The sequence below is a fragment of the Bos grunniens genome, chromosome 27 (genome assembly GCF_055505025.1).
Source record: "Bos grunniens cultivar Pamir isolate PY7600 chromosome 27, Bosgru_T2T1.0, whole genome shotgun sequence".
NCBI classification, from domain to species: Eukaryota; Metazoa; Chordata; class Mammalia; order Artiodactyla; family Bovidae; genus Bos; species Bos grunniens.
The window spans coordinates 42,334,076-42,357,684 of record NC_141191.1 but is presented as its reverse complement, the minus strand read 5'-3'; the positions used below and the strand labels follow the sequence as shown (position 1 = coordinate 42,357,684).

General features: G+C 41.3%; 1 protein-coding gene across 6 annotated transcripts in view; it reads left to right on the top strand.

Annotated features, from left to right (window-relative positions):
* RARB (retinoic acid receptor beta) overlaps positions 1 to 23,609 on the top strand; it is a 592,139-nt gene that overhangs the window by 71,972 nt on the left and 496,558 nt on the right. For 2 of the 6 annotated variants that reach the window (XM_086380788.1, XM_086380779.1), the window contains exon 1: positions 18,770 to 18,889. The exons of the other annotated variants lie outside the window; for them this stretch is intronic. The gene's annotated coding sequence lies outside the window, so the exon portion shown is untranslated. Of the gene's footprint in view, positions 1 to 18,769; positions 18,890 to 23,609 lie in introns of those variants that run through there. 6 annotated transcript variants of the gene reach the window in all.

Sequence of the window (23,609 nt, the reverse complement as noted above, 5' to 3'; positions counted from 1 at the left end):
CCACGCTCCTGAAGGCACACAGGCCCACCCCCTTGACGTCCTTCTGTCTTTGTCTCCTTACTCTGCCGTGTCTCTTTCACGTGAATGGTGGCTCTCCTGAGACCATGTGAAACATCAGGCTGAGGAGGGACCCCTTCCTGGTCATGTGAGTTCAGCCAGCACCCCACTGCTGGACCAGCTTCACTCTCTCCTGTCTCTGCTTACAAACCAGCACTTCCTTTCTGCTCATGTTTCTTGTAATATCTCATAAAAAGTAGCAAAGAGCGAGCCAAAGCCCACCACTGTTCTGGATCTGTTAGCCAACTCCTTGGCCTTCCCTAGTGGCTCAGACAGTAAAGAATCCGCCTGCATTGCAGGAGATGCAAGAGACATGGGTTCAATCCCTGGGTTGGGAAGATCCCCTGGAGAAGGAAATGGCAGCTCACTCCAGTGTTCTTGCCTAGAGAATTCCCAGGCAAGAGCCTGGCGGGCTACAGCCCATGATGTCACAGACAGTCAGACATGACTGAGCGACTGACACTTTCAGTTTCACTTTACAGGCACAGGCTTGGTGTTTGTAAATCCACCTATTTAACCTTGTTGTCCAGGATTTGTTTTACATCTCTCTCCTCTACCATGGCTGATAGTGATTTAGTTTTAAGTTTGCTTCTTTACAGGACTGTGTGTGACGTGTGCTTCCAGGGACTGCCTCCAGAACTTTCCAAAAAGCTGATAGCAAACATCTTCTCGTGTCTTCTTGGCCAGACATCTCAGGGATGAACCAATCAGCACCAAGGATAACTTGAATAATCCAAATGTACGTTCCCTTTGTGCTTGCCTGCATGCTAAGTCACATCAGTTGTGTCCAACTCTGTGCGACGCTGTGGACTGTAGCCCACCAGGCTCCTCTGTCCATGGGATTCTCCAGGCAAGAATACTGGAGCAGGTTGCCACGCCCTCCTCCAGGGGATCTTCCTGACCCAGAGATGGAACTGGCATCTCTATGTCTCCTGCACTGGCAGCTAGGTTCTTTACCACTAGCACCACTGGGGAAGCCCACTACCATTTAGTAGAGGTTAAATCCTCAAACAAAGTGACCAAAAGTCAAACAGGGAGGAGTGGAGTAAATGTTAAGGGGCAAGTCCATTACATTCTCCCTGAGAAATGACACTTGAAGGAGCAAAAGAGCCCCCAGCACCAAGACTTCAGGCTATCTCACAGTAAAATGTATGTAAAGCTAAGGAATATAAGTAACGATAATTAAGATTTCCTTTTTATCCTAAACACATTCAGTCCCCCCTCACCTCTTTAAATCAATACACTAAGCTCTTTTCCGTAGTCTTGGCAGACAAGTGTGTGAAACTGACGAAGACGAACACTTTTTTTGCCCCATTTTACCATTATTAGTTAATCTTTGATTCTGGTGGTATTAGCAACTGTGAGTGGTACCCTTTATTTCTCTACTTCCCAAATCTTCTCTAATGACCTTTATTTCTTTTATAAATAAAAAATGTATTTAGCAAGTTAATAGATATTTCATCCTGTGCTGGGAACTGATGTTGGCAATTTGATCTCTGGTTCATCTGCCTTTTTAAAATCTAGCTTGAACATCTGGTAGTTCACAGTTCACGTACTGCTGAAGCCCGGTTTGGAGAATTTTGAGCATTACTTTGCTAGCGTGTGAGATGAGTGCAATTGTGCAGTAGTTTGACCATTCTTTGGCATTGCCTTTCTTTGGGATTGGAATGAAAACTGACCTTTTCCAGTCCTGTGGCCACTGCTAAGTTTTCCAAATTTGCTGGCATATTGAGTGTAGCACTTTCACAGCATCATTTTTTAGGATTTGAAATAGCTCAACTGGAATTCCATCACCTCTGCTAGCTTTGTTTGTAGTGATGCTTCCTAAGGCCCACTTGACTTCACATTCCAGGATGTCTGGCTCTAGGCGAGTGATCACACCATTGTGGTTATCTGGGTCATGAAGATCTTTTTGCTATAGTTCTTCTGTGTATTCTTGCCACCTCTTCTTAATATCTTCTGCTTCTGTTAGGTACATACCATTTCTGTCCTTTATCGAGCCCATCTTTGCATGAAATGTTCCCTTGGTATCTCTAACTTTCTTGAAGAGATCTCTAGTCTTTCCCATTCTATTGTTTCCCTCTATTTCTTTGCCTGATAACTGAGGAAGGCTTTCTTATCTCTCCTTGCTATTCTTTGGAACTCTGCATTCAAATGGGTATATCTTTCCTTTTCTCCTTTGCCATTCACATCTTTTCTTTTATCAGCTATTTGTAAGGCCTCCTTGGACAACCATTTTGCCTTTTTCATTTTTTTTTCTTGGGGATAGTCTTGATCCCTGTCTCCTGTACAATGTCATGAACCTCCGTCCATAGTTCATCAGGCACTCTATCTATCAGATCTAGGCCCTTAAATCTATTTCTCACTTCCACTGTATAATCATAAGGGATTTGATTTAGGTCATACCTGAATGGTCTAGTGCTTTTCCCTATGTTCTTCAATTTAAGTCTGAGCCTGAGAATAAGGAATTCATGATCTGAGCCACAGTCAGCTCCTGGTTTTTTGCTGACTGTGTAGAGCTTCTCCATCTTTGGAGATGGAGATGAAATCAATCTGATTTCAGTATTGACCATCTGGTGATGTCCATGTGTAGAGTCTTCTCTTGAGTTGTTGGAAGAGAGAGTTTGATATGACCAGTGGGTTCTCTTGGCAAAACTCTATTAGCCTTTGCCCTGCTTCATTCTGTACTCCAAGGCCACATTTGCCTGTTACTCCACGTATCTCTTGACTTCCTACTTTTGCATTCCCATCCCCTATAATGAAAAGGACATCTTTTTTGGGTGTTAGTTCTAGAAGGTCTTATAGGTCTTCATAGAACCATTCAACTTCAGCTTCTTCAGGGTTGCTGGTTAGGGCATAGACTTGAATTACTGTGATACTGAATGGTTTGCCTTAGAAATGAACAGAGATCATTCTGTCATCTTTGAGATTGCATCCAAGTACTGCATTTCAGACTCTCTTGTTGACTATGATGGCTACTCCATTTCTTCTAAGGGATTCCTGCCCACAGTAGTAGATATAATGGTCACCTGAGTTAAATTCACCCATTCCAGTCCATTTTAGTTTGCTGATTCCTAGAATGTCAACATTCACTCTTGCCATCTCCTATTTGACCACTTCCAATTTGCCTTGATTCATGGACCTAACATTCCAGGTTCCTATGCAATATTGCTCTTTGTATCATCGGACTTTACTTCTACCACCAGTCATATCCACAACTGGGTATTATTTTTGCTTTGGCTCCATCCCTTCATTCTTTCTGGAGTTATTTCTCCACTGATCTCCAGTAGCATATTGGGCACCTACTGACCCAGGGAGTTCCCCTTTCAGTGTCCTATTATTTTGCCTTTTCATACTGTTCATGGAGTTCTCAAGGCAAGAATACTGAAGTGGTTTGCCATTCCCTTCTCCAGTGGACCACATTTCGTCAGAACTCTCCACCATGATCTGTCCATCTTGGGTGGCCCTACATGGCATGGCTCATAGTTTCATTGAGTTAGACAAGTCTGTGGTCCATGTGATCAAATTGGTTAGTTTTCTGTGATTGTGGTTTTCATTCTTTCTGCCCTCTGATGGAGAAGGATAGGAGGGTTATGGAAGCTTCCTGATGGGAGAGACTGACTGTGGAGGAAACTGGGTCTTGTTCTGATGGAACAAGAGATCAAATTGCCAGCATCCACTGGATCATTGAAAAAGCAAGAGAGTTCCAGAGGAACATCTACTTCTGCTTTATTGACGACACCAAAACCTTAGACTGTGTCTGTTCAGTTCAGTTCAGTTGCTCAGTTGTGTCCAACTCTTTGCGACCCCATGAATCGCAGCACACCAGGCCTCCCTGTCTATCACCAACTCCTGGAGTTCACTCAGACCCACATCCATCAATTCAGTGATGCCATCCAGCCATCTCATCCTCTGTCATCCCCCTCTCCTCTTGCCCCAATCCCTCCTAGCATCAGAGTCTTTTACAATGAGTCAACCCTTCACATGAGGTGGCCAAAGTACTGGAGTTTCAGCTTTAGCATCATTCCTTCCAAAGAAATCCCAGGGCTGATCTCCTTCTGAATGGACTGATTGGATCTCCTTGCAGTCCAAGGGACTCTCAAGAGTCTTCTCCAACACCACAGTTCAAAAGCATCAATTCTTCGGTGCTCAGCCTTCTTCACAGTCCAACTCTCACATCCATATGACCACTGGAAAAACCATAGCCTTGACTAGACGGACCTTTGTTGGCAAAGTAATGTCTCTGCTTTTGAATATGCTATCTAGGTTGGTCATAACTTTCCTTCCAAGGAGTAAGCGTCTTTTAATTTCATGGCTGCAGTCACCATCTGCAGTGATTTTGGAGCCCAGAAAAATAAAGTCTGACACTGTTTCCACTGTTTCCCCATCTATATCCCATGAAGTGATGGGACCAGATGCCATGATCTTCGTTTTCTGAATGTTGAGTGGATCATGACAAATTGTGGAAAATTCTTAAAGAGATGGAAATACCAGACCACTTTACCTGAGAAATCTGTATGCAGGTCAAAAAGCAACAGTTAGAACCCAACATGGAACAACAGACTGATTCCAAATCAAGAAAGGAGTACGTCAGGCTGTATATTGTCACCCTGCTTATTTAACTTATATTCAGAGTATATCATGAGAAATGCTGGGCTGGATGAAGCACAAGCTGGAATCAGGATTGCTGGGAGAAATATCAGTAGCCTCAGATATGCAGATGACACCGCCCTTATGGCAGAAAGCACAGAACTAAAAAGCCTCTTGATGAAAGTGAAAGAGGAGAGTGAAAAAGTTGGCTTAAAAATCAACATTTAGAAAACTAAGATCATGGCATGCAGTCCCGTCACTTCATGGCAAATAGATGGGGAAACAATGGAAGCAGTGACAGACTTTATTTTGGGGGGGCTCCAAAATCACTGCAGATGGTGACTGCAGCCATGAAATTAAAAGACGCTTGCTCCTTGGAAAAAAAAAGTTATGGCCAACCTAGACAGCATATTAAAAAGCAGGGCCATTACTTTCCAACAAAGGTCTGTCTAGTCAAAGCTATGGTTTTTCCAGTACCCATGTATGGATATGAGAGTTGGACTATGAAGAAAGCTGAGTGCCAAAGAATTAGTGCTTTTGAACTGTGGTGTTGGAGAAGACTCTTCAGAGTCCACTGGACAGCAAGGAGATCAACCTGTCCATCCTAAAGGAAATCAGTCCTGAATATTCATTGGAAGGACTGTGGCTGACACTGAAACTCCAATATTTTGGCAACCTGCTGCAAAGAACTGACTCACTGGAAAAGACCCCCATGCTGGGAAAGACTGAAGGCAGGAGGAGAAGGGGATGACAGAGAATGAGATGGTTGGATGGCATCACCAACTAGATGGACAGAAATTTGAGTAAGCTCTAGGATTTGGTGATGGATAGGGAAGCCTGGTATGCTGCAGTCCATGGGGTTGCAAAGAGTCAGACATGACTGAGCGACTGACCTGACTACTGAGAATGGAATGCGCATTCCTCTCGGAAGCAAAATGGACTTTTCTAGAAATTTTTCTAAATATTTCTCCTAAGTGCCCTGTCTTATTCCCTGTGAGTCTGACATGCATATGCACCAAAATGCAGCTCAGAGGTTTTGGCCTGGAGACAAGTTTAGGTTGAGGTATTTACTTCCTATTCCCACTTGATGGATGCTCCTTATTTGAGGTCCCTCAGTTTTATCTCCAGAGAAGGCAATGGCACCCCACTCCAGTACTCTTGCCTGGCAAATCCCATGGATGGAGGAGCCTGGTAGGCTGCAGTCCATGGGGTCGCTAGGAGTCGGACACAACTGAGCGACTTCACTTTCACTTTTCACTTTCATGCATTGGAGAAGGAAATGGCAACCCACTCCAGTGTTCTTGCCTGGAGAATCACAGGGATGGGGGAGCCTGGTGGGCTGCCATCTATGGGGTTGCACAGAGTTGGACACAACTGAAGTGATTTAGCAGCAGCAGCAGTTTTATCTGCCTCCTGTGTATGGTCAGCCTGGATGCAGCAGTCCTGTGGTCCAGGTAAAGCTGGGGACATCCCACTGGGTCACTTGTGTCTGTGTTCCTTATGTATTTAGTAAGTATATTGATCTTTTTGGATTGGTTCTTTGAAATTTATCATTCATTTGGATAAAATAGTCAACAGCAAATGATTTTAACAGAAATTTTGGTACTAATGACTTACAAGTTGGCCTTGATTATTTAGCTTTTAGTACCTGATGAAAATCCTTGGGTGAGTAAGGTAATGTTGCTTACAGCTGGTTTCCACATGTAGATTTAAGTGAGAAAAATCAGAAATTAAACCAATAAAAACGTTCTAATATTCCAGGATTGTTGGAGATTAGCACAGCTGTATTGTTCTCTTCTAGACAGAGAAGACTCTTTGTCTAGACTCTTCTAGACTCTACCCAGCAACATAGCATTTTAAGTGCATAGGCAGATGAATTAGAAACTTAAAGAAAGATGAGTTTTAATCAGGGCATCTGAAACAAGCAGGAGATAATCAGTGGAGCAGAGAAGAGAGTTTGAGTTTGTCAGCACCCATGCATTCATTCAACAAATACTTATTGTTTGCCTGAAGCTGCTCCACTGGGCAGTTTATATGCATTGGAGTGCATGTCAAACCAACCCCTGTTCTCATGTTGCTGTTGTTCCGTCCTTCAGTTGTGTCCGACGCTTTGTGACCCCATGAACCACAGCACGCCAGGCTTCCCTGTCCTTCACCATCTCCCGGAGTTTGCCCAAACTCATGTCCATTGAGTCAGTGATGCCACCAACCATCTTATCCTCTGTCATCTCCTTCTCCTCCTGCCTTCAGTCTTTCCCAGCATGAAGGTCTTTTCCAATGAGTCAGTTCTTCGCATCAGGTGGTAAAAGTATTGGAGTTTCAGCTTCAGCATCAGGCCTTCTAATGAATTTTCAGGACTGATTTCCTTTAGGATTGACTGGTTTGATCTCCTTGCAGGCCAGTGGACTCTCAAGAGTCTTCTCCAACACCACAATTCAAAAGCACCAATTCTTCAGCTTTCAGCCTTCTTTATGGTCTGACTCTCACACCTATACATGACTATTGTAAAAACCATCGCTTTGTCTAGATGGACGTTTGTCAGCAAAGTAATGTCTCTGTTTTTTAATACACTGTCTAGGTTTGTCATCGCTTTTCTTTCAAAGAGCAAGTGCTTTTAATTTTCAGGCTGCAGTCACTATCTGCAGTGATTTTGGAGCCCAAGAAAGTAAAGTCTGTCACTGTTTCCATTGTTTCCCCATCTATTTTCCATGAAGAGATGGGACAGGATGCCGTGATCTTAGATTTTTTTTTTTTTGAAGGATAATTGCTTTCTAGAATTTTATTGTTTTCTGTCAAACCTCAACATGAATCAGCCATAGGTCCCATATATCCCCTCACTTTTGAACCTCCCTCCCCATCTCACCCCTCCAGGTTGATACAGAGCCCCTATAGGGTTTCCTGAGCCATACAGCAAATCCCCATTGGCTATCTATTTTACATATGGTAATGTAAGTTTCCATGTTACTCTTTCCATACATCTCACCCTCTCCTCCCCTCTCCCCATGTCCATAAGTCTATTCTATGTATCTGTTTCTCCACTGCTGCCCTGTAAATAATTCTTCAGTACTATTTTTCTAGATTATGTATATCTGTGTTAGAACATGATATTTATCTTTCTCTTTTTTTTTTAAAAGGAATGAAATAATTCAGTTTATTTCCCTTGGTTTGTTAATGGCATTAGTTCTAATTAATTGCTCTATTAAAGAGTTCAGAGAAATAAAAAAATTTTTTTAAACTTTCATTAAGAAAGCTTAGATACACCCAGCTATGTACTCCTTATAGTAGAGTTCCAACAAAGCAAAACAAAAATAAAAAACACAAAAGATCCTTTTATGTTCCTTCAGCTCTGCTTTTCACATATACTAAATTAAATAAACTGAATTTTAAAAATTTCTACCTTCAGTTAGTGAGTGGCATTATCACTCTCTATAATAGGTTCTAGATTCATCCACCTCATCAGAACTGACTCAAATGTGTTCCTTTCTATGGCTGAGTAATATTCCATGGTGTATATGTACCACATCTTTACCCATTCATCAGTCAATGGACATCTGGGTTGCTTCCATGTTCTAGCTATTGTAATAGTGCTGCAGTGACCAATGTGTTACATGTGTCCTTTTCAATTTTGGTTTCCTCAGGGTATATGCCTGCTGGTGCTGCTGCTGCTAAGTCGCATCAGTCGTGTCCGACTCTGTGCGACTCCATAGACAGCAGCCCACCAGGCTCCCCTGTCCCTGGGATTCTCCAGGCAAGAACACTGGAGTGGGGTGTCATTGCCTTCTCCGGTATATGCCTAGGAGTGGGATTTCTGAGTCATATGGTGGTTTTATTCCTAGTTTTTTAAGGAATCTCCATACTGTCTTTCATAGTGGCTGTATCAATTTACATTCCCACCAACAGTGCAAGAGTGTTCCCTTTTCTCCATACCCTCTCCAGCATTTACTGTTTGTAGACTTTTGGTGATGGCCATTCTGACTAGTGTGAGGTGAAATCTCATTGTGGTTTTGATTTGCATTTCTCTAATAATGAGCGATGTTGAGCATCTTTTCATGTGTCTGTTAGCCATCTGTATGTCTTCTTTGGAGAGATGTCTGTTCAGGTCTTTTTCTCACTTTTGGACTGGGTTGTTTGTTTTTCTGGTATTGAGTTGTATGAGCTGCTTGTGTATTTTGGAAATTGATCCTCTCTCAGTTGTTTCATTTCCTATTATTTTCTCCCATTCTGAGGGTTGTCTTTTCACCTTGCTTATAGTTTCCTTTGCTGTGCAAAAGCTTTTAAGTTTAATCAGGTCCCACTTGTTTACTTTTGTTTTTGTTTCCATTACTCTAGGAGGTAGGAGGGTCATAGAGGATCTTTCTTTGATTTATGTCATCAAGTGTTCTGCCTATGTTTTCTTCTAAGAGTTTTATAGTTTCTGGTCTTAAATTTAGGTCTTTAATCCATTTTGAGTTTATCTTTGTGTATGGTGTTAGGAAGTGTTCTAATTTCATTCTTTTACATGTAGTTGTCCAGTCTTCCCAGCACCATTTATTGAAGAGGCTATCTTTGTTCCATTGTATATTCTTACCTCCTTTGTCAAAAATAAGGTACCATAGATGCATGGGTTTATTTCTGGGCTTTCTATCTTGTTCCATTGGTCTGTATTTCTGTTTTTGTGCCAGTACCATACTGTCTTGATGACATACTTGTCTTTGTAATACAGACAGGAAGGTTGATTCCTCCAGATCCAGTCTTCTTTTGCAAGACTGCTTTGGCTAGTCTGTGTCTTTTGTGGTTCCATATGAATTGTGAAATTTTTTGTTCTATTTCTGTGAAAATGCCAATGGTAATTTGATAGGGATCACATTGAATCTGTAGATTGCATTTGGTAATATAGTCATTTTCACAATATTGATTCTTCCTACGCAGGAACATGGAATATCTCTCCATCTGTTTATGTCATCTTTGATTTCTTTCATTAGTGTCTTATAATTTTCTGCGTACAGTTCTTTTGTCTCCTTCAGTTCAGTTCAGTCACTCAGTCGTGTCCGACTCTTTGCAACCCCATGAATTGCAGCACACCAGGCCTCCCTGTCCATCACCAACTCCCAGAATTCACTCAAATTCACATCCATTGAGTCAGAGATGCCATCCAGCCATCTCATCCTCTGTCGTCCCTTTCTCCTCCTGCCCCCAATCCCTCCCAGCATCTGAATCAACTCTTCACATGAGGTGGCCAAAGTACTGGAGTTTCAGCTTTAATATCATTCCTTCCAAAGAACACCTAGGACTGATCTCCTTTAGAATGGACTGGTTGGATCACCTTGCAGTTCAAGGGACTCTCAAGAGTCTTCTCCAGCACCACAGTTCAAAAGCATCAATTCTTCGGCACTCAGCTTTCTTCATAGTCCAACTCTCACACCCATACATGACCACTGGAAAAACCATAGCCTTGACTAGATGGACCTTGATCCACACAGTCAAAGGCTTTGGCATAGTCAATAAAGCAGAAATAGATATTTTTCTGGAACTCTCTTGCTTTTTCGATGATCCAGTGGATGTTGGCAATTTGATCTCTGGTTCCTCTGCCTTTTCTAAAACCAGCCTGAAGTTCACGGTTCACATATTGCTGAAGCCTGGCTTGGAGAATTTTGAGCATTACTTTACTAGCATGTGAGATGAGTGCAATTGTGCGGTAGTTTGAGCATTCTTTGGCATTGCCTTTCTTTGGGATTGGAATGAACACTGACCTTTTCTAGTCCTGTGGCCACTGCTAAGTTTTCCAAATTTGCTGGCATATTGAGTGTAGCACTTTCACAGCATCATCTTTCAGGATTTGAAATAGCTCAACTGGAATTCCATCACCTCCACTAGCTTTGTTCATAGTGTTGCTTTCTAAGGCCCACTTGACCTCACATTCCAGGATGTCTGGCTCTAGGTCAGTGATCACACCATTGTGATTATCTTGGTAGTGAAGATCTTTTTTGTACAGTTCTTCTGTGTATTCTTGCCACCTCTTCTTAATATCTTCTGCTTGTTAGGTCCATACCATTTCTGTCCTTTTTCGAGCCCATCTTTGCATGAAATGTTCCCTTGGTATCTCTAATTTTCTTGAAGAGATCTCTAGTCTTTCCCATTCTGTTGTTTTCCTCTATTTCTTTGCATTGATCGCTGAAGAAAGCTTTCTTGTCTCTTCTTGCTATTCTTTGGAACTCTGCATTCAGATGCTTATGTCTTTCCTTTTCTCCTTTGCTTTTCGCTTCTCTTCTTTACACAGCTTTTTGTAAGGCCTCCCCAGACAGCCATTTTGCTTTTTTGCTTTTCTTTTCCATGGGGATGGTCTTGATCCCTGTCTCCTGTACAATGTCACGAACCTCATTCCATAGCTCATCAGGCACTCTATCTATCAGATCTAGGCCCTTAAATCTATTTCTCACTTCCACTGTATAATCATAAGGGATTTGATTTAGGTCATACCTGAATGGTCTAGTGGTTTTCCCTACGTTCTTCAATTTAAGCCTGAATTTGGCAATAAGTAGTTCATGATCTGAGCCACAGTCAGCTCCCGGTCTTGTTTTTGCTGACTATATAGAGCTTCTCCATCTTTGGCTGCAAAGAATATAATCAATCTGATTTCGGTGTTGACCATCTGGTGATGTCCATGTGTAGAGTCTTTTCTTGTGTTGTTGGAAGAGGGTGTTTGCTATGACCAGTGCATTCTCTTGGCAAAACTCTATTAGCCTTTGCCCTGCTTCATTCCATATTCCAAGGCCAAATTTGCCTTTTACTCCAGGTGTTTCTTGACTTCCTACTTTTGCATTCCAGTCCCCTATAATGAAAAGGACATCTTTTGGGGTGTTAGTTCTAAAAGGTCTTGTAGGTCTTCATAGAACCTTTCAACTTCAGCTTCTTCAGTGTTACTGGTTATTCCTAGATATTGAATTCTTTTTGTTCCAATGGTGAATGGGATTGATCCCTTAATTTCTCATTCTGATTTTTCACTGTTACCATATAGAAATGAAAGTGATTTCTGTGTATTGATTTTGTATCTTGCAACTTTGTTAAATTCACTGATTAGCTCTAGTAATTTTCCCATGCTATCTTTAGGGTTTTCTATGTACAGTATCATGTCATCTGCAAACAGTGAGACCTTTACTTCTTCTTTTCTGATCTGGATTCCTTTTATTTCTTTGCCTTATCTGATTGCTGAAGATAGGACTTCCAGAACCATGTAGAGTAATCGTGGTGAAAGTGGACACCCTTGCCTTGTCCCTGATCTTAGTGGGAACGCTTTTGTTTTTCACCATTGAGAATAATGTTTGCTTATCATATATGGCCTTTACTATGTTGAGGTAGGTTCCTTCTATGCCCATTTTTTGAAGAGTTTTAATCATAAATGGGTGCTGAATTTTGTCAAAGGATTTTTCTGCATCCATTGAGATTATTAAATGGTTTTTATCTTTTAATTTTTTAATATGGTATATCACATTGATTGATGTGCATATATTGAAGAATCCTTGTATCCCTGGAATAAACCCAACTTGTCATGGTGTATGAGCTTTTTTATGTATTGCTGAATTCTGTTTGCTAAAATTTTGTTGAGAATTTTTGCATCTATATTCATCAGTGATATCAGCCTGTAGTTTTATTTTTTTGTGTTATTTTTGTTTGGTTTTGGTATCAGGGTGATGGTGGCCTCATAGAATGAGTTTGAAAGTGTTTCTTCCTCTGCAGTTTTTTGAAAGAGTTTTAAAAGGATAGGCATTAGCTCTTGTCTAAGTGTTTGATAGAATTCTCCTGTGAAGCCGTCTTTAGTTTTTTGAATGTTGAATTTTAAGCCAACTTTTTCACTTTCCCGTTTCACTTTCCTCAAGAGGCTCTTTAGTTCTTCTTTGCTTTCTGCCATAAGGGTGATGTCATCTTCATATCTGAGGTTACAATATTTCTCCCAGCAATCTTGATTCCATCTTGTGCTTCATCTAGCCTGGCATTTTGCATGATGTATTTTGCATATAAGTTATATAAGTAGGGTGACAGTATACAGCCTTGACATATTCCTTCCCCAGTTTTGAACCAGTCCGTTGTTCCATGTCGGGTTCTAACTGTTGCTTCTTGACCTCCATACGGGTTTCTCTGGATGCAGGTAAGGTGGTCTGGTAGTCTCATCTTTTGAAGAATTTTCCACAGTTTGTTGTGATCCACACACTCAAAGGTTTTAGCATAGTCAATGAAGCAGAAGTAAATGTTTTTCTGGAATTCTCTTGCTTTTTCTATGATCTGACAGATGTTGGCAGTTTGATCTCTGGTTCCTCAGCCTTTTCTAAATCCACCTTGAACATCTGGGAGTTTTTGCTTCACGTACTATTGGAGCCTGGCTTGGAGAATTTTGAGCATTACTTTGCTAGCATGTGATATGAGTGCAATTGTGTGTTAGTTTGAACATTCTTTGGCATTGCCTTTCTTTGGGATTGGAATGAAAACTGACCTTTTCTAGTCCTGTGGCCACTGCTGAGTTTTCCAAATTTGCTAACATATTGAGTGCAACACTTTCACAGCATCATCTTTTAGGATTTGAAATAGCTCAACTGGAATTTCATCACCTCCACTAGCTTTGTTCATAGTGATGCTTTCTAAGGCCCACTTGACTTCAGATTCCAGGATGTCTGGCTCTAGGTGAGTGATCACACTGTGATTATCTTGGTCGTGAAGATCTTTTTTGTACAGCTCTTCTGTGTATTCTTGCCATCTCTTAATATTTTCTGCTTCTATTAGGTCCATACCATTCCTGTCCTTTATTGTGCCCATCTTTTCATGATCACTTCTCTGTTCTCATGAGAACTGACCTGATGGAAAGACAGAGTGAAGACAAAGCTACATACAAAAATGAGAGCATGTACTGGTGCAGTGAAAGGAAAGGACCAAGTTATGTGAAAAGGAAAGTTCACATTTGACTTGGTTGGAGGAGAGATCCATCTGAGCGGGGGAAGTATCTGGCAGTATCACTAGACTCAGACATTTAAAAAGAAAGGGGAAAGAAGACACAATAAATTTAATACTCCAGAGAGGGATTAAATCTCCCTAGTTGTGAGCATTTTAAGTTTTAAGGAGTATCTCTCCTCTTGTCTTTAAAATCATCAAACTTCTCAATCAGCAATCTTCAGTAGCTCTGTACGCACATAATTCAAGCACACCTAATTGTTACTGGCGTTCAGTCAATACTTGCTGACTTGAGTTGAACTTTGATTCTCTCCAAACTTTGATTAATACCTTTTGTGCAAGTCAGTACAGAGGTATCAGCACCGCTTCTGCAAAACATCTTGATTTCGTTTTTGAACAGATGGCTTTTGCATTCAGTTTTTAGGTGACATCTTCAGGAAGGAAACCCAGATTTTGAGGGAAGTGCATTTGAGTGTGGCTCCTCTGAACTCAAGGAAGAAATGAGCTCTATATAAATGGTTCCATTCTCGGTAGATTCACTGCTGGTTGAAAATGTAGTTGAGTACATAGATTTTTATTATAATGTTTTGCTGCTCTTGTGTGTGTGATATATTGAAGCATTGGCTTCTTTGCCTTTTTTTCATTAAAAACATCATAAAACATTTAGGAGTCTGCACAGAAAATTGCAGTGACCTCTATTTATAATTGAAGAAAGTAATGTTTCCTTTAAAATATAACTGGAGAGCAGTATCCTGACCACAAGGCCCTGAAGTCTGCTAACCAGATTTGTGCAGATTTCCATTCTCATGTGTGCAATCACTAAAATGACGAAAAAATAAGACCATTGCAAAGGGAAGGGAGTCTGGTAACTAGGGTGATTTGAAGCAAGCTTACAGAAGCTGGTTTTATGTTTCATTTGGTATTTTTTGTTGTTATACCAGTGAAGGCAATTTCTATTTTTCAAGGTTGCTAATACTAAATAAGCATGGGACCTTTGTTTATTTCTTCAAATGAAGGAGTGACCTTTTCACTGGACCAAACCTAGATCTGCTCAGCGAAGCACAGTAAAACGATCTACTGAACCGCAGTCATAGTGAAGGAAAGTGTAGCCTTTATCAGGGCCCCAGACAAGGAGTCCAAGCAGCTAGTGCTCAAAATACCTGAACTCCCCGACAGATTCCAGGAAAGCATTTTTAAAGGCCGGGTGAGGGAGGTGTGCCACAGGGATGTGACAAGCTCATGCACAGTTGTCTGATTTGTTGATGGTGAGGTAACAGAGTGATGTCATGGGAGTCGACATCATTAGTCCTCAGGCTGCAGGGGGCTGTGTGCTGCAGGTCATCAAGTAGTTAATGAACGTTTGGTGGGGTTTTAGCATCTGTAAAACCACTCAGGAATTGTGCATCCGATACTGCGGGCCACATGTCTCAGAGAGGAGCTCCAGCAGAGTGTATGGGGGAGGGTCTGCCCTGGGGAGGGTCTGTCCTGAGAAGGCCTTGGAGGGCCCTGCTTGTTTGCAGACTCCAATTAGCCAAAACCTCTCTCGCCACTGCATCTCCGGCCTTCTTGTAGGAACCAGTCCCCCTGGGGGTCTTGTTACCTAGAAGATTCTGTTACAGAGATGATGCAGCGGGTCTGGAGCGGGGATGCAGGCTCTGCATTTCTAACTGGGTAACTCAGTGCTGCTGCCCCAGACTGCACCTTTGGTAGCCATAAGCGATGAGCAGCATCTCCTGAAAGGTAAACTCTGTCATTGGTCATTGGAACATAGCTTTGTGTTTCCTTTCTCGTCTTTTGGATAGCTTGTTAAGGTCTCTTAGCTGAGTTACTCAGCTCTTGCTTCTTTCTTTGGAGAATTAGTCCTGACGGCACCTGAGAAGGCAAGACAAAGCCTGCATCCTGGTCAGGGCTGTGTCCTTCAGTGCATCCATAATCCTGCCAGCTGCACCCTCAGATATACCCCAGCTTTCCACCTCCACCATGCCAGCCGCATCAGACACTTCAGTGCCACTCGCCCCAGCTCTTAAGAATGCCCTCACTCACCACCCTGCTTCTCCCCTTGCCCCTCAGCACCCAAGCGATTGTCCAAGAGTAGACATCAAATGAGGTGCCGCCCTGTTTTAAATCCTCCAGTAGCTTCCCATCTGCTCCCAATCCGTGACCATGGCCAACAAGAGCCTGATCTGAGCCTACACCCTCCCCCTCCTCCTCCAGGCCCCTCTCCCCAGGGAGCCTCACTCCAGCCCACCTGCCTTCTTTTGCTCTGGCTGCTGCTGGTAGCTTCTCATCCTTCAGGTCATCTCCTGGGAGTGGCAGAACCTCAAGACCCTATTTAAATCAGCTGTGCCCCCATCCTTCTATATTATCTGCCTGCCTGATTTTTGTTACCCTCTGAAAGCATCTTTTTTGTTTGTTTTTGCATCTGTTCACTTGTTTATTTTTTGGCTTCATGCCACCAGGCTAGAATAGAAGCTTCTTGAAGTCCTGGCATTTAATGGGTGGTTGGGGTTAGAAGGAAGGAAGGAGGGAAGGAAGGAAGACAACCTCAAAACCTTTGATTAAAATGTTCTCCATTTTTCAATTTAATACTCGATGCTATTAGAAATTACCTTTCTCTCATGTTCTAGGAGTGACAGAAATTACCACATTTAATTTAACGGCTTTAAAATATTTTTTATAAAGAGTAGTTAATTTCTGCGCTGAGTTTTAGTGACATCATTAACTTTTATTTCCATAAACTCAAATGAGTTGAAAAAAGGCATCGTCTGAGGGAATTTACATAAGAACAATGCTTCTAATGAGGGCTCTCCATTCTGAATAATGCATTTGTGCTGAGGAGCTCTAGGTGCACTGTTCGGGGGCGTAGAGCAAGCCTTTGCTAAATGGTCAGCCAGGCTGCGGTGGCCAGGGGACCTGCGGGTGTTTCATCCCTCCCCTTGAGTCCATGGTAGGGAGTGCAAAGACAGTGCCCTTTGGAATCCACAGAGTCAGCTTTCAAATCATGGGCTCCATGCTTCCTAGTGACATGACTCTGAGAAAGTGCCCGAACCTTTCTGAGCCTCCTTACTCTCACCTGTTAGATGAAAATAAAAATCTGTTGTGAAGACATTTTCAAATCATCTATGTAAAATATCTAGGCTTAAGTTTCTGGGGACTGTGCACTTGCAGCCTTTGTTTTGCAGTCCATGTAAATGGCATGACCATTTACATTTTATCTATGCAAATGGTTTCCAGGAGCACCGATTCAGGGTATAATTTTACATGGAATGGGCTGTAAATGGCAGCCCTGGTGGAGTAAACACCTGGAACAATCCTGTCATTGAAAGCAGCTAAATATGCTTGGAGAATTTCTAGGTCTGTCCCTGAAAACAGAATAAGGGACTTGAGGAAACTTTCAGAGAGATTTATGGGGAAAATGTCAGATTAAAAATATTAATAATTGAAAATTCCACAGATGAGGTAATCTGCTGAAAAAATGTTAGTAAGAAGAACCTGCAGTTTAGAATCTGCTGAAAGAATTAGTTAGCAAGAAGCCAGATATAAAGAAATAAGCGGCGGAGGCAAAGCGATTGATGGGGTACAAAGGAGAACGTAGAAGACGTAGAGAAGAGGGTGAGAAGGGCCAACGCAGATGAAAACACGGACGCGACGACATGTGCAGAAAGATGCTATTCCATTTACCGTGGAAATCCGGTGCGTTAAAGTCTGGCCTTTTTGTGAATCTGTTTCTTCCTCCTTTCAGTATTGTGCTAGATGTATTTCTTGCTCTTTTAGAGGTTGTGAGTAACAAACTATTAAAAACAGCAGACAGGTTTAGTGAAAAAGGATTATACTGATTATTTTACATTTTAAATCAATTTTTTTTCCCGAGTGTAAATATTAAAACCTCTGATTTCCATTTTTAAGTTTTTGGACAAAGATAGATGTTTATAAAAATATCATCATCTGTATATATTTTAATGCAGAAGTAGAGTGTGTCTTTTCATGGAGAAATGGTTTAAGGATTTCCAATCTTTGTTTAAAACAAAGTCTGGAATATGAATATGTAATAGGCATATTCAGAATCAGATTATGTAAGTTCTATTTGTATTAAAAGAACTGATCTCAAGCTGCAGGTGAAGTAGATTCAATAGTCCTGGTCTTTGCATTTAAAAATCACTCTCACTTTAACCCTTCAGTTTGTCCAGCTTATAGGCCAGAAAATATTTAATTGCAAATAAAAGACCAGAGCTAAGACTTACCCTTAGCATATAGTTGTTATTTAGTACATACATGATAGATAACTGAATTAATAACTATTATAAATTATTTTCAAGTTTTAGGAGATTGATTAAAAGAAAAAATGAAATCAAATTAGCTTTTTACTTTTGTTTGAATTTTCTATTTTCTTAAATGGATTAGTCATCATTTGTCACCATTTCTGGTGTTAACTACACACTCTGGTGCAGAGTGATAGAGAAAGAAAGTGATTAAAAGTTGTTTTTTAGTATTTCCTGCCCATTAAAAATTGATCTTTACATAGTTTTTTTCTTGGAAGCTCTTTTTTCTGTGGCCTTTCCTCTGCAGAACTCTCACAAGCAAATCTTTTAGATTTGAAAAACCCAGCTTAGAACGTCTGCAGGAAGACTCTGGTAAAGAACTTGTTGAGACTTGAGCACCGTTCTATGGGAATCTGTAGGCAAAATGCTCTTTGTGTCTAGAAAGTACAGCAGAGGACTAACAGACAGCACAGGACTAACAGACCGGGGCAGGCCCACTGACCATCTGGCCCATTCTGTCCTCCTGTAGTGGGGTCAGCAAAGCAGCTCGGCCCCAGCAGCTCAGTCTTTGCAAGCACTTGCCCTGTCTTGGAATGCCTCCCTCCAGCAGAACCTGCCAAAGCCCTGCTGACCTTCTATGGCTCAGCTAAAATACTGCCTGTAACAGGCAGCTTTCCCAGAACACTTTTAACTAAACTCCCACTAGAAAATGTGCTGTCTTTGGTAAAATAAAAACCTCTGTGACTAATCTTGACAACCAGAGGGTAAAGAATTGTTCTAAGGTGCTGTGTTCCTGAGCGACTTTTCCAACAAGACTGAGCACGATGTGATTTTGTTTTTAATAAAAGCAATGGACCATCTTGCATTTATTTTCCTTCCTGCTTGCCTCGTTACATTTTTTCTCTCTTACTCTTGCTGCCCTGGTATTATATCTCCTATTCAGTTCAGTTCAGTAGCTCAGTCGTGTTTGACTCTTTGCGACTCCATGGACTGCAGCATGCCAGGCTTCCCTGTCCTTCACCAACTCCTATTAAGCCTTCATATATTTAAAAAAAAACAAGCGAACAGTAAGTAGGCGGCGGGGGTTGGAGTGGGGTGGGCATTTTACTGTGATTTTACTGTAAAATGGATATATACAATATCAACGCTGAATGTCATCATCTATTTTAGTAACCACTTATAAATTCCTTGACTTTCTTGGAGTAATTCTAAGAAGCCAAAGTCCTATTTCACCCATGTTCTTGTCTCTCACAGTGCTATCTTTATGTGTAGAATCTGCTTGATCTGTAAATTTTAAATGAAAAAATTCCCATCCCTTCTTCTACTTCATAGACCAAAACAGTGTGTCCCAACGGACTTCAAGATATTTATCATTAATTCTTTCAAATATCTCCACTGATTTATGTGAATTCAACATCTTTGTCCTCTGAAAAGGGAGCCTGAAGGGAAAGTCAGCTGAGGTCTTAGGACATGCACAGAAATTAGACCCCAGAGTTCTGCAAGGTGAGGTGCCTATAGAAACAGCCAAGTTTCGAGAAAAGTTCACAAGCTTAGCTCCAAGGACAACAAGAACCATGCCTTCCTCCTGGGTTCCTAATCATTTTGTGTTTAGCTTGAATCCTTCACTCTTCAACATCAAGCTCTTCAGTAACTTGGCTCCTTCTGCAGATATCACACTGAAAATAATGGACCTTGGAAAAAAAATCTTGGCACAGAGTTGTTTCTTTTTAAACATTTTCGATCAGATGTAGGATTTTATAGTCATATTGTTTGTGAAATGCCTTTTCTGTACGTTTTTATCATGGCAGTGTTTATGTTGCATGTCTAATTAGCTTCAACATCCCAGATGAATTGTTTAAACCCGTCTGGCATGCTATAATTTTTCAAAGTTCCTCATCTGCTAAGAAAAAAATATATTTGCAAAGGCTTTAGATTTCAGGAATCACAAGTCTATGATGGATCCTATTCACCATAAGAAACATTTCACGGGGGACAGAGCGTTGAGCCATTTGCCAGGATAGCCGTTGGGAGAGAATATGAGGCCCCAAAACATTAACAATTCTAATTTGAGGTTTGGTGCCAAAATCATCACTTCTTCTCCCCCCAGCTCCCATACACTCCCCGAAATTAAAGGAAACAAAATATCAAGCTGAGAAGTTTCTCATCATTACCAGCACTAGATATGCTGGGGAGAAGGAAAGCCAGAGGAAATTGTGGACTTCGAGGAGAAAAAATAGGATGCGGGATTAGGGTGAAAAGATGGTGAGTTTGGAGAAGAGGAGGGATTGAAGCCAATAAAGGAAAAGAAAGGGGTCTAAAGGAGGGGTCCCACCAAAAGGCAAGTACAGTCAGCATCTTGGGTCCTGCATCTGGAGGTTCCACCAAACTCAATCAAAAATATTTGGGGAAAAAAATCCAGAAAGTTCCAGAAAGCAAAACCTGAATTTACATTGCACCAGCAACTATTTACATAGCACTTACATTGTACTAGGTACTGTAAGTAATCTAGAGATGATTCCAATTCTATGGAGGATGTGTCGATTGTCAGCACACATCATGCCATTTTAGGTAAGGGACTTGAGCTTCAGAGATTCTGTGTCCCTGAGGGTCCTGGAGCGGATCCCCTGTGCACACCAAGGGATGTCTGTGGTGCGTGTTCCTCCGTTTGACACAGCCCTCCATTCTGACTCATCACATTGTCCCAACACATTAAACCCTACTGGTGCTCAATTGGAAAAACAACAAAACCCTGCCTGTGGAAGGAACCCTAAAGACGGCCCAATGCAGATTCTCCTCTTTCACTCTCCAGAAAAGGCGTCTGTCTCTTTCTTCTTTCAAACTCTCCTAGAACCCAGGTGACAAATCTTTTCTGTACCAAGATGCTCTTAACCGTGGGAGACAGTATCCTTGTTGTTTAATAGCACCAGTTACTGTAATTATAAACAGTAATAGCACATTTGTGTAGCAGTTCACCATTTCGTGTTTTCGTATTACTGCATTTGAACGTCACAGCAGTCCTAAGGGATCAGGCGGGAAATTTTAGACTCAACTTGACAATTAAGAAAACTCATCATTCAAGAATTACGCGACTTGCCCATATTAACACATATAATAATAATAGAAGCTAACATTGATAGTGTCCTTATATATGGGCTTCCCTGGTGGCTCAGCTGGTAAAGAATCCGCCTGCAATGTGGGAGACCTGGGTTCAACCCCTGGGTTGGGAAGGTCCCCTGGAGAAGGGAAAGGCTGCCCACTCCAGTATTCTGGCCTGGAGACTTCCTTGGACAGTCCACGGGGTTGCAGAGTCAGACACGACTGAAGGACTTTCACTTCACTTCAGTTATAGTGTGCTGGGCAGTGTGCTCAGGCGCTGTACCTACATTATTCCATTTCATCCTTGCAAAAATACTTGACAGGAATTTTTATAATTCTCTTATGACAGATGATGAAATTAAAAGTCAGGGATGTAAAGAAATTCACCCAAAGACTCACTGGTAATAAGTAGAATGCTGAGTACTTACTTCAGTTTTGTCTGGTGTTCTAAGCCACTATATTATGGTTATTTCATCAAATCTAAGATGATGTCACAGAAAGACATGTCATTGTTTTATGTACCTAAGAAAAATCACTGGCAATTAAATTATGGTGCTATGCTTTCTTATTTAGAACTTTTAATTTATTGAAAGAGTTCTTTAGACTTAATTTAGACATAGATTCTTATATCACTTTTAACCACATGTAAAGGGGAAAGAATCAGTGAAATAAATTGATCTAAATGTTTCTGAACGTCTCCACACTTAAGAATAGCACTTCCCAATCACTTTTCAACTCAGAATCACCATTTGTCTCCCCAAGAGCATCAACAACAATGCAAATATTAACCCCTTATTGGTCACGTCATTTGTAAATATTTTCTTCCAGTCAGTAGATTATCTTTGTGTTTTGTCCATGGTTTCCTCTGTTGTGCAAAAGCTTTTCAGTTTAATATGGTCCCATTTGTTTATTTTTGCTTTTATTTCAATTACTCAGGAGACAAATTCAAAAGAAAAAAATAGCTGTGATTTATGTAAAAAGACTGTCCTGTCTATGTTTTCCTCTAGGAGTTTTATAGTCCGCAGTCTTACATTTAGGTCTTTAACTCATTTTGAGTTTATTTTTACATATGGTGTTAGAGAATCTTCTAATTTATAGCTGTCCAGTTTTCCCAGCACCACTTATTGAAGAGACTGTCTTTTATCCATTTTATGTTCTTGCCTCCTCTGCTGTGTGTTAATTGCATATAAGTGTGAGGGGTTTGGGAGGCTCTCTCTTCTGTTCCACTGATCTGTGTACCTGTTTTTGTGCCAGTGCCGTTCCACAGCTTTGTAGGATAGTCTGAAAGAGGGAATGCGGTTCCTCCAGCTCCATTCTTCTTTCTCAGTATCGTTTTGGCCATACCAGGTCTTTTGTGTTGCCATACAAATTTTAAAATTATTTGTTCTAGTTCTGTGAAAAAAAATGCCATTGGTGTTTTTTGATAGGGACTGCACTGAACCTGCAGATTGTCTTAAATCTGTAAATTGCCTTGGATGCTGTGCTCATGTTAACAGTATTGATTCTTCCAACCTAAGAACATGGTCTATCTTTCTGTCTGCTGGTGTGTCGTCTCCGGTTTCTTTCATCGGTGTCTTATAGTTTTGGAGTACAGGTCTTTTGCTTCCTTAGATAGGTTTACTCCGAGGCACTTTATTCTTTTGATTTAATGGTAAATGGGATTGTTTCCTTAATTTCTCTTTCTGCTACTTAGTGTAAATAAATTCAACAGATTTCTCTATATTAATTTTGTATCCTGCAACTTTACCAAGTTCATGGATGAGCTCTAGTAGCTTACTGGTAGCATCTTTAGGATTTTCTATGTATAATATCATGTTATCTGAGTGACTATTTTACTTTTCTTTTCCAATTTGTACTTCCTGTTTTTCTGATTGTTGTGTTGAATAAAAGTGGCAAGAGTGGGCATCCTTGTCTTGTTCCTGCTCTTAGAGGACATGCTTTCAGCTTTTCTACCACTGAGAATGCTGTTAGTTGTGGGTTTGTCATATATGCCCTTTATTATGTTGAAGTATGTTTCCTCTGGGGCTTCCCCAGTGTCTCAGTGGTATAGAATCTGCCTGCAGTGTAGGAGCTGCAGGAAATGTGGGTTATATCCCTGGGTTGGGAAGGTCCCCTGAAGAAAGGAATAGCAACCCATTCCAGTATTTTTGCCTGGAGAATCCCATGGTCAGAGGGGTCTAGTGCGCCATAGGGCCACAAAGAGTCAGATGTGACTGAAGCAACTTAGCACACAGCATGTTTCCTGTATCCCCATTTTCTGGGGAGTCTTTTTTTAAAATCATAAATGGGTGTTGAATTGACATCAGTTCAGTCGCTCAGTCATGTCTGATTATTTGCAACCCCATGGACTGCAGCACTCCAAGCTTCCATGTCCATCACCAACTCCCAGAGCTTGCTCAAACTCAAGTCCATAAAGTCAGTGATGCCATCCAACCATCTCATCCTCTGTCTTCCCCTTCTCCTCCTGCCTTCAACCTTTCCCAGCATCAGGGTCTTTTCAAATGAGTTAGCTCTTCACATCAGGTGGCCAAAGTATTGAAGTGTCAGCTTCAGCATCAGTCCTTCCAATGAATATTCATGACTGATTTCCTTCAGGATTGACTGGTTTGATCTCCTTGCAGTCCAAGGGACTCTCAAGAGTCTTCTCAACCATGTTGATTGACATGATCATATGATTTTTACTCATATGTT